Source organism: Petaurus breviceps, unplaced genomic scaffold, assembly GCF_028583685.1.
Source record: "Petaurus breviceps papuanus isolate PSGF00001 unplaced genomic scaffold, PetGlider_PUasm1.0 98, whole genome shotgun sequence".
Lineage (NCBI taxonomy): Eukaryota > Metazoa > Chordata > Mammalia > Diprotodontia > Petauridae > Petaurus > Petaurus breviceps.
The window spans coordinates 26902453-26913538 of record NW_027187460.1 but is presented as its reverse complement, the minus strand read 5'-3'; the positions used below and the strand labels follow the sequence as shown (position 1 = coordinate 26913538).

Sequence of the window (11086 nt, the reverse complement as noted above, 5' to 3'; positions counted from 1 at the left end):
ATTGCCTAGTCAAGCCTCTTCCTTTGACAGATATGGAAACTGAGGCCCAAATTTATACAATTAGTAAATTGAGATAATTCCTCACAACTCTATATGCAGAACTCATAATAGTACAATGACCCAGTACTCCCACACAGTTTTGTGCAAGATGGGATGTTGGATTAATTTTCCTTCCTGGAAGCCTGACAGCCTTCACACTGTGGTTTTCCCTTAATTTCTCAAGAACCCAAGATACACACTTCAGGTACATTGGATACCCTTGGGCAAGATAGGGCAAATTAAATTTTGCACCAATCAGTCAAGCAATTAGCATTTGATATAGGTGCTGGGAATTTCCCCTGACAAAGGGGAGATGAGTATGCCCCTGAGGAAGCCAGCTAAGCTCCTAGGATGGTGATGTTTGAGGTCTCTTTCCTCTAATGGACCATTCAGTGTATGCAACTCTTCTTGGGCTCTTTTGAACAAATGAAAAAACTAACCTCACTGAAATCAATCAATAAATAAACAATTACCTTGTTCTGGGCACTGGGGATGCAAAGACAAAAGTGAAGCAATGCTTTCTCTTAATGAGCTTAAACTCTCCAAAGAGAGATACCAAGTATGTATATGAGCATAAAGGGAATAAATATAAAATAAATACAAGGTGGGCTGGAAAAGGAAGGCACAATGGTGGGGGAAGGAATGGGGGGGCAGGACAAGGAAAGTTTTCATGTAAAAATGGGACTTAGGGGAGGCTAGGTGGCACAGTGAATAGATCACTGACCCTGGAGTCAGGAGGACTTGGGTTCAAGTCTGACCTCAGACACTTAACACAAAAGCTAGCCGTGTGACCTTGGGCAAGTCACTTAACCCCAACTGCCCTCCCAAAAAGGGCAAAAAAAAAAAAAAAAGACAATGGGACTTAAGCTGCATTTTGACAGAAATAATATAGTCAGGAAAACAGAGGTGAAGACTGAATGGATTCCTAGCATGGGAAAGAGCCAGTGCAAATTCAGAGATAAAACATGCAATATCATATTTGTGGAACAGCAAGGAGTCCAGTTTTGCTAGCCTGGGGTAGGCAACTTGCAGCCTTGAGGGTACATGTGACCCCTTAGGTCCTCAAGTGTAGTTTGGGGCCACACTTGAGGATCTAGAGGACCACATGTGCCCTCCAGGCTTCAGGGTCCCTATCCCTGGACTAGACTATAGAGCACAGGAAGATGAATAATATATAACAGGGCTGGAAAGGCCGGTTTGGGTCAGATTGTGAAGGGCTTTAAAAGCTAAAAGGAGAAGTATATATTTTATCCTAAGGGCAATAGCAATCCACTGACATTTATTGAGTAGGGAAATTACATGGTCAGACCTATGCTTTAGAAAATCACTTTGCCAGTTATGTGGAGATTGGATTAAAGTGAGGATAGATGAAACATGGGGACTAATTAAGAGGTCATTATAATAGTGCAGGTGAGAAGCAATAAAGGTCTAAACTAAGGTGGTACTTGTTTGAATAATGAGAGGGGGATATATTATTGATGCCATGGAGGTATAAATGGCAAAATTTGGTAACTAAATCAATATGTGGGGTGAGGGAGAGAGATGTAGAGAATGATTTCTGAGGTTATGAACTTGGGATAGTGGAAGGATAATGATGCCCTCACACAGAGATGGAGTAATCAATAAGTCCAATTATTGTATTGAATGTAAATTCCTCGGGCCAGGGACAAGGTTTCATTTAATCTTTGTATCTTCAGTGTCTAGCACAGAGTCAGGCAATTAGTACATGCTTTGTTTTTCATTTTATTTGCTTATTTTACCTGCATTTGCTATCTGACCTTCCTCTTCCCCATTGAACAATAAAAACAAAGACAAAATTCTCACCAAAAATATGCATAGTCCAACAAAACACAACCCCCACTTTGCCCCTGACTGAAATGCTTGTCTGGCAGGAGGTGGGTAGCATTTTTCATCTCTGGTCCACTGGCATCATAGTTTATCATTGTGTTGCTTCAAATCCAGCAGGCATTTAAAGACCATTAGATACTATTGAAAGTTTCCGTTGGCTGTGTCCCATGGAGCTGGGTTTGGACCTGAAGGAGGAGAACGAATTCAATTGAATAAAATTGAAATTGAAATTTTAGAAAAATTAAGTACATACTATAATTGAGACACTGTGACAGAAAAGTCAAAATGACACAGTTCTCCAAGGCTAGAAAAGAGAACAAAAAGTTGACTCAGAGTTAAGAAGAGGAATAAAACTACCAGTTTAAAATAAGGTAGCATGTATACTTATGATGCACTAGGCATGTATTAGGTGCTAAACCACACTGAATCGCCTAACCATTTGCTTTTGCTGCTCCAATGTTTAGATCCTGAACACTGGTGGAGGAAGTCACCCCTCCCCCACTATTGATGGGGCTTTCACATTCATTTTATTTAACCTCAAATGAACCCTCAGTGTTTTATGACAATCCTTTTATTATTCCCTGGATACTCTGACCTACTCTTCTCAGTAACTATTCCTTTTTTTGTTTCACTTCACATAAAAGGTTGTTTTCTAAAATATATGTTTTATTTATTTTTTTATTTCATTCTTAAGACATGAGAAGAGCATTTCTATAACATAGTAGGATATAAAAAAAAAGATTATACACGAAACTGAAAATCTCTTATGTACAACTTGCCATTCCTTTTACATATATAATAAAGTTATGCAACTTTCTTTTTCTGCCCTTTTTTCTCTTCCCCCCTTTAGATGGCTACTAATAGACATAAATATGTGTGTATGCATACATAAACACACACACACATATAATTCTATACTGCGAGAAATGATTATTTCTCTCTGGTTTTAATAACTAATTATTGTGTTAGAACCAAGATTTTTCTCCTTTTCTACTTCCTCATTCAGAAACCAAGCAGTACAGGAAATCTCTCTTAAAGGTTTACCCAGGCCAAAATCTAGTCAGAAAATAGAATAAATTCTAAGTTTAGGCTAACGGGCACATTCCTGCTGATTGTGCTTGCTCAGACATTTGGAGGAAAATGTGAATCCTCCCTTTTGTCAGGCAAGTGTTTTGTAAATTGCTAAGTCTCTTTGACCAAGATTTGGGTGATCCAACGTCCCCATACTCTTGTTTTACTATTCATTTTCTCATTGATTGTTGTCCAATCAGTATTGATTGCCACCCTTAGGAACACTTGCTGTTCCAAGGGCATATAAGCTATGAGCCCACCACTATGAGGGGTCTTTAGTCTAAGAGATAGATGACCAAATGGCCATTGTTTTATAATAAATATTCTGGCCTTATTAGTAAAATGATTAAATTACCCAGAAATTCTATTACTTGAACCTTTTTAAACATCACAGTACATACTTCTATTTATCAGTTCTTTCCCTGGACTCAGATAGTATCTTCCTTCCTCGCCCCTTTATAGGTAATGTGGGTATTTATAATGGTCAATATGACTTAGTTGCTCAAAGTTTCTTCTCTCCTAAAATCTCCACATCTCCCACTCCCTTTACTCCAAACAGATTTTCTCACCCCTGACTTCCCTGAAAAATTCAAAGTTGTCTGTCCTGAGGTTCATCATCTCCCATACTTTACATTTAATAATCTTCCAATATTTTCTCTAATTCACTATAACTTTACTTCTGTCTTTCAAGAGGTAGCTTTCCTCCTTGCCTAGGCCAACAACTATCCTTGAAGCCTTGACCTTACTACTTCCCCAGTCTTCCATGAACTTGTGCCATCAATCATTCTTCCCTTTCTATTTCATGTTCAATATGTCGCTATACTGGCTCATTTACAATTCCCAGTTCTCCCTTGATCATAACATTCATCTAAACTATTTTTCTATATGTGTGTTTCTTTTCCCTGAGAAATTCCTAGGGAAAAATATTATCTATACTTCTTGCCTCAGTTTCCCTCACTACTCATTTCTCAATGCCTTGAAATAACAATTCTGAATGGTTTAAATTGTTCAACTAAAGTATCATCTGTGATTCCAAAGGACTGATAAGGAAAAATGATGACTACCTTATGACCATGAGATGGTAGACTAATAGAGAGAATCAGATTTTGGGATGTGAATAATGTGGGAATTTGTTTTTCTTGTCTATGCTTATATGATATAAGGATTCTGTCTTCCCCACTTTCTTTTTCTCTTCCTTCCATCCTTCCCTTTTTCCTTTCTTCCCTCATACCCTTCCTCCCTTCTTTCCTTCTTTCCATCCCTCCATTATTTCTTTCTTGTGTGTTGAGGGAGGTGAGAAGTAGGAAAAAGAATAAATGTTTTTAACTAAAAGAAAAAGAAAATTTTTCTTAAGAAAAATGGTCATTGCTCAACCAAAACTATGACCTCTAAGGTTAAAATGTTCCTTTTCTTCTATTATTTTCAATTCCAAGTTCTCTCCCTCCAATCTCTCCCTTCCTCACCAATTGAGGAGGAAGGAAAAATGTATTGCAAATCCCTATATTAGCCATATTAAAATATATATATATATATATACATCTATTTGCATTGTGAGTATATCAACTCTCTATGTAGAGGTGGACAGCATGTTTTATCATGAGTTCTCTGGATTTGTATTTGGTCATTGCATTTATCAGAATTCCTACATTTTTCAAAATTGTCTTTACAATATCGTTATTGTATAAATTTCTCTCCTGGTTCTGATAACTCCACTTTTCATCAGATCACACGAATCTTTCCATATTTTCTAAAACAATTACCTTCATTATTTTTTACAGAACAATAGTATCCCACCACATCCATATATCATAATTTGTTCAGTCACTTCCCAGATAATGGGCACAATTTTAGCTTCCAATTCTATACCACCACAAAAAAGAGCTGCTATTGTTTTGGTGCCTGTAAATTCTTTTCTTCTTACTTTGATTTCTTTAAGATATAGACCTAGCAGCAGAATCACTGGGTCAAAAGATATGCATAGTTTACTAGCTTTGGGGGCATAGGTCTAAATTATTTTCTTTTATAACTTGACAAATTCACAGATCCTGCATTAAAATACCTGCTTTCCCACAGCCCCTCCAACATTTCTCATTTTCCTTTTTTACCAACTTTTTCAATATAATGGGTAAGAGTTAATATATCAGAATTAATTTAATGTGCATTTCTCTTATTGTTGAGTTAGATCACTTTACATATGGTGATTGATAGCTTTTGTTAGACTTTTGATAGTTTATTGATAAATATTCCTCTGAAATATCTTTTGACCATTTATCAATTAGGAATAAGTTATTCTTATAAAAATTTAAGTCATTTTCAAATATACCTTAGAAATAAGACTTTTATCAAAGAAATTTTATGGAAATATTTCCCCTCCCCCAATTTTCTGCTTCTTTTCTAAATTTAACAGCATTGAATTTGTACAAAAACTTTTTTTTAAATTTTGTATAATCAAACTTGTTCATTTTATTTCCTGTAATTCTCTTTGTATTTTGTTTGGTCATAAACTCTTCTCCTGTCCATAGATCTGGTAATTTCTCCCATACTCCTCTAATTGCTTATGATTTCATCCTTTATGTCTAAATTATGTACCCAGTGGAGTTTATCTTGGAATATGATATGAGATGTTGTTCTATGACTAGTTTCTCCCAGACAACTCTCCAGTTTTCCCAATACTTTTTTGTCAAATAGTGAGTTCTTACTCATTTGGTTTGAGATTGGAAAAGAAGTGTGACAACGCTGTATATTGTCACCATATTTACTTAACTTATATGCATAGCACATCATGTGAAATGCCAGGCTGGATGAATCAAAAGCCAGAATTAAGGTTGCTAGGAGAAATATCACCAATTTCACATATGCAGATGATATCACTCTGATGGCAACAAGTAAAGAAGAATTAAGAAGTCTCTTGATAAAGGTGGAAGAAGGTAGTGTAGAAGCTAGCTTGATGCTGAACATTACAAAAAAATTTAAGATTGTGACAACTGATCTCATCACTTCCTGGCAAATAAAGGGAAAAGAAATGAAAGCAGGGTCAGAGTTTAAATTCTTGGCTTCAAAGACCACTGCATATTGTGATTGTGATGAAATTAAAAGATGCTTTCTTTGTGAAATGAAATCTATGGCAACTCTAGACTGTGTACTAAAAAGCAGAAACATCACCTTGATGACAAATGTTTATATAGTAAAAACTATGCTTTGTCCAGTAGCAATGTATGACTGTGAGAGTTGGACTATAAGGAAAGCTGAGTACCACAGAATCAATGCTTTAAATTGTGCTAATGAAAACTTTTGAGAGTGCCTTGGACATCAAGTAGATCACAGCAGTCTGTTCTTAAAGAAATTAGTTCAAAGTATTTACTGGAAGGTCAAATACTGAAGCTGAAGCTTAAATACTTTGGTCACATAAAAAGAAGATGGGACTCATTGGAAAAGCCCCTGTTGTTGGAAAGATTGACGTCAAAAGGACAGAGGATAAGATGTATAAATAGTGTCATAGAAACAAACAAAAAAAACCAAACAAACATGAAATTGGACAGTTTATGAGATATGGAGGAGAATAGAAGAGCCTGTTGTGCTGTGGCCCATGAGGTCACAAAAAGTCAAACAGGAATGAACAACTGAATGACGAGTTTTTACTCCAATAGCTGGGATGGTTGGGTTTTTCAAACACTAAGATTCTCTGCTTGTTTGCATCTGTATGTTATGTACATAATCTATTCCACTGTTCAGTCTTTCTATTTCTTACCCAGGATTGAATTAGTTTGATACTACAGTTTTGTAGTAAGATGGAGATTGGATATTGCTAGGCAGTCTTGCTTCCCAGTTTTTCATTAATTTCCTTGATATTTTTATTCTTTTGTTACTATAAACGAATTTGTTATTCTTTTTTAACAGCTCTATCAGATAAACCTTTGGTAGTTTGATTGGTATGACAATAAATAAGTAAATAAACTTAGGTAGTATTTCATTTTTATTATATTGGCTTGATCAATATGAGCAATTGATATTTCTCTGATTATTTGGATCTTTGTATAAAGCATTTTGTGTGATTGTATTCATGAATGTATATCATTGTAGGTAGTTCCCAAGTATTTGTTTTACTATCTTTAGTTATTTTAAATGGAATTTTTCTTTCTTTTTCTTCTCCAAATGACTTCTTAATTGCTAAATTCAGTGAGTGAAGTGAATTCTCATTGTCCTTTACTTCCATAACTTTTGATACTGTTGACTATTACATTCTCCTAGGTATTATCATATACTGACCTGGCATGTATCATCTCTCCAAGGCAGCTAGGTGACACAATGGGTAGAGGACTGGACATAGAGTTAGGAATCCAAATCCTGCCTTAGTTACTCACTAGCTATGTGATCCCGTGTGATCCTTAACTTCTGCATCACTTTCCTCAATTAAAAAATGAGAATAATAATATACCTACTTCTGAGATTTGTTGCAAGAATCAAATAAATATTTGGAAAGGGTTTAGATCAGTTCTTCATGCATAATAGGAACTTAATACATGGGTTATTCTTTTCCTTTACTCTTCTTCACAGATGAATTTAAAAAATAATCATTATGTCTAGCCCTAATTTCTATAACAAACTATATAGACCCACACTATCAGTTTCCTGCTATATGTCTTTTTCTTAATGTCCTGGAGATAGTTTAGGCTCAAGATATGCAAAACTCACTATTTTTCCTTCTAAACCTAACCCTTCTTCAATGCCCCTTCTGGATACCACCATCCTCCCATGTACCCAGGTTCATAACCTCAAAATTATTATTGACTTGTGTCTCTTCTTCAACATCCATACCCAGTCACTTGTCACATCTACTTATTCTTATGGTCACCACTCTAATTTAAGTTACCATGGCCTCTCATTTGCACTGCTGTAATTGCTTCCTAATTGTTTTCAGGGTTTCTGATCACTCTCCTCCTATTTATTATCCACACAGATTCCAAAATAATTTCCCCAATGTACAAACCTGACCATTTCACTCCCTCCTCAAAAACCATTAATATCTACTACCCATTGATTATAGAATACAATACAAACTCCTTAATCCAGTTTAAGGTCCTCCACAAATGTAATACCCCTAACTTTTCCAGGTTTCTCTCACATTAGACCCCTTTGAGAATTCAACATTTCAACCAAACTGGACTACTACCTATACTTTGAACCCAATTCTCTATCTCCACACTCTCCCTTAACCCACTTTAGATAGTTAAAATGTGCTTCTTTATGATCTCAGAACCTTTGGTTTTCTTCAAGACTAGGTTCAAGGGTCACCACCCCTCTCAAATCTTCCCTAATTCCCTATTCAGTTGTAACTGCCCTTTTCCTCCTCTGTTTTTCTTCTTTTACACTTATTTGTGTGCTCATTGTATACCCTTGGTAGAATTTAAACTCCCTTAAGTCAGGGACTGTTTATTAGTCTTAGTGTCCATAGCCCTTAGAATATTGCCTTGAACATAGTAGGTACTTATTAAAGTCTGTTTAATTGAACAACCAACCTTCAGTAGCAAAGCAGATGAAACATATACATATACATATGAAAAAATAACAAATTAGAAAGCAGAAATGATAACCCCCAAATAAGTACAACGGTTTAAATTTTATAGGAGTTGAAAAGATGGAGAAAGCACTGTCAATGACGTATTCTTGCTAAATTCTGGAGAAAAAAATATGGTGCAAGAAATTCACGTGATTATGTGTTAGTGATGCAAATGAGATGGAATGGGTAGAGGGCAAGATGAATGTGAGTCTGTTCTTTGGAAGGATGATCAACAGATGGAGGCATACATAGTTAATAGATCTGCATCCTGGATCAAAAGCAAAGCATCTTGCCAGAAGTTTGTGGATTATTCATTATTCTATTGCTCTAAGAAAAAAAAAGAGAAAGAAAAAGATCTGAGGTCTCTAGGTAAAACCATTCTTCTAGGTTCAGAATCTTAGCTAAATATCTTTATGTAAATGCCCGTTGGTATCACCTTGTGGAAAGAGGATTTGCAGGAAGAAAGGTCAAATGAGGGAAAAAGAAAGAGTGGGGGAAGACAAAAGATAATTAGATATGTGAGAAGAGAAATGAGATTTGCATAAAAAAATGAATTGACAAAGGAACACTGAAAAAGAAGAATCAAAGTGGGATTATAGATCTACAATCTCAGGGAAGAAATGGCAGGAAGAATAAGGTAGTGGGAAAATAAATGGACTTGGAGTCAGAACATTTTGTTTCTAGTCCTTGCTCTACTGTTTTATAGAGGTATGGTCTTGGGAAAGTAATTTCACATTTTGAACCTAAATTCTCCTATGGTTCATCACAGCTCAAACATTCTGTGATTCTGTGATTGAAAATACTGATAACTGAGCAGTGCTAAGCAATTGCTCAAGTGGTTTATTATAGACCTAAACTCATAAGATAAAGATAAAAAGATAAAAAAACTGATAAAGAATGTTCATGAGAGTCTGGGTCTTTCTTTAGAAATATTTCCTACGTAATAATCTATTGTTGTGGTATATCAATGGATAATGGGAACCACTAGATGGAAAGTGTACTGTTTCTTAGTAGTCTTCTATCATTAGACTTCTTTCATGAGACTGGATGGGAGAAATGTTTATACTGCTAGGACATTAAGCAGATCATCTAAAGGATCCATTGTTGCCTTTTCCTCAGATTCTTATAGGAAAGGAAAGTGTACTTCAGAATACCTGGAAAATACCTTCTTCCTCTTCTGATTATTAAGATACTCAAATTGATCCCAGTGGAAGAACATTCCTATTGTCATGGCTCTCTGAGGTCTAATTTGGAAGGCTCTTAAAGGTAGCAGGATTCCAACTGGTAAAGTCACAATTTTCATGTGGTAAGTACTGCTATTGCTTCTCCCCCAAATGATTCCTTTTGATGGTGAAAATAATAGATGCATGTTTGGTATGGAGAATTCAGGCAAAGAGATAAATGAGAAAAGCTCCAGCCAAACACATCTCCTTGAATATAATCTCAAAAATCTAAAGAGACTACATCATAACTACTGTACTAGGTGGATCTATGAATCTATTTAACTTTTCTGAAAATTAAGTTGGAATTTTGCAAAGGAAGTGACAAAACAAGCCATCCTGTTTGACTCAGCAAGCTCACTACAAGATATATATCCAAAGGAGGTTAATGACAAAAGGAAAGGTCTCATATAATTCAAAACATCTGAAGCAGTACATTTTGCAATATCAAATAACTGGAAATAAAATAGATGTAAATGGATTGCAATGGCTAGTTAAATGACAGGTAAATATGATGGTATATTACTTTGTTATAAGAAATAACGAAGATAATAAATATAAAAAAGCATGGTTAAACTTAGATGAACTGATACAAAATGAAATAAGTCATAATAGGAAACAATACATACAATGGCTAACATTATGTAAATGGAAAAAGCAACAAAACCATCAAAATTGACAAATGAAAATGTATAGTAATTAAACTTGGCCACACAGGAGAAATATAAGAAGGTACCTGGCATATTGTACATACTTAGTAAATGTTTATTTTTAAGTTTTCTATTTATTTTAACATTCTTTTTTTAATTGAGTTCTAAATTCTCTCCTTCCCTTTACCCCTCCCTCACCCATTGAGAAGTCAAGCAATAGGATATCCACATAAACATTAATTGATTGATTGATAATTTCTTCATTGCAGAGGTTGAGGACTATCTATGAGTGTGGTACAATGCATATAATCCCATAATTTATTCATATGCTGGTTGATTTGTTGAGCTCTCCACCCCACCTCAACCTGTACTTTTTTATACTTTGTTGCAAGGAATGGCTCTTTTGGGGAGAGAGAGGAGAGTGACCTGTTAGGAAATTTAAGTGATATAAAAACAAAAGAGCAAGAGAGAGATAAAGACACACACGTGTGTGTACATTCACATGTACATTTCCTGTGTCCTTGCCCATGGCATATGTGGACATGTATTGTGTAGGTATATATATATATATATATGTGCATGTGTATATATGTGTATATGTATATATGGAGGGAGAGAGAAAGAGAGAGAGAGAGAGAGAGAGAGAGAGAGAGAGAGAGAGAGAGAGAGAGAGAGAGAGAGAGAATAGCAAATGGCAGAAA

At 35.5% G+C, this 11086-nt stretch overlaps 1 long non-coding RNA gene across 1 annotated transcript in view; it reads right to left on the bottom strand.

Annotated features, from left to right (window-relative positions):
• Positions 1 to 1429: 1429 nt before the first annotated feature.
• LOC138155799 (uncharacterized) overlaps positions 1430 to 11086 on the bottom strand; it is a 49281-nt gene continuing 39624 nt past the window's right edge. Inside the window, exon 3 of the long non-coding RNA XR_011166995.1 lies at positions 1430 to 2072. This is a non-coding gene — a long non-coding RNA (uncharacterized lncRNA). The remainder of the gene's footprint in view (positions 2073 to 11086) is intronic.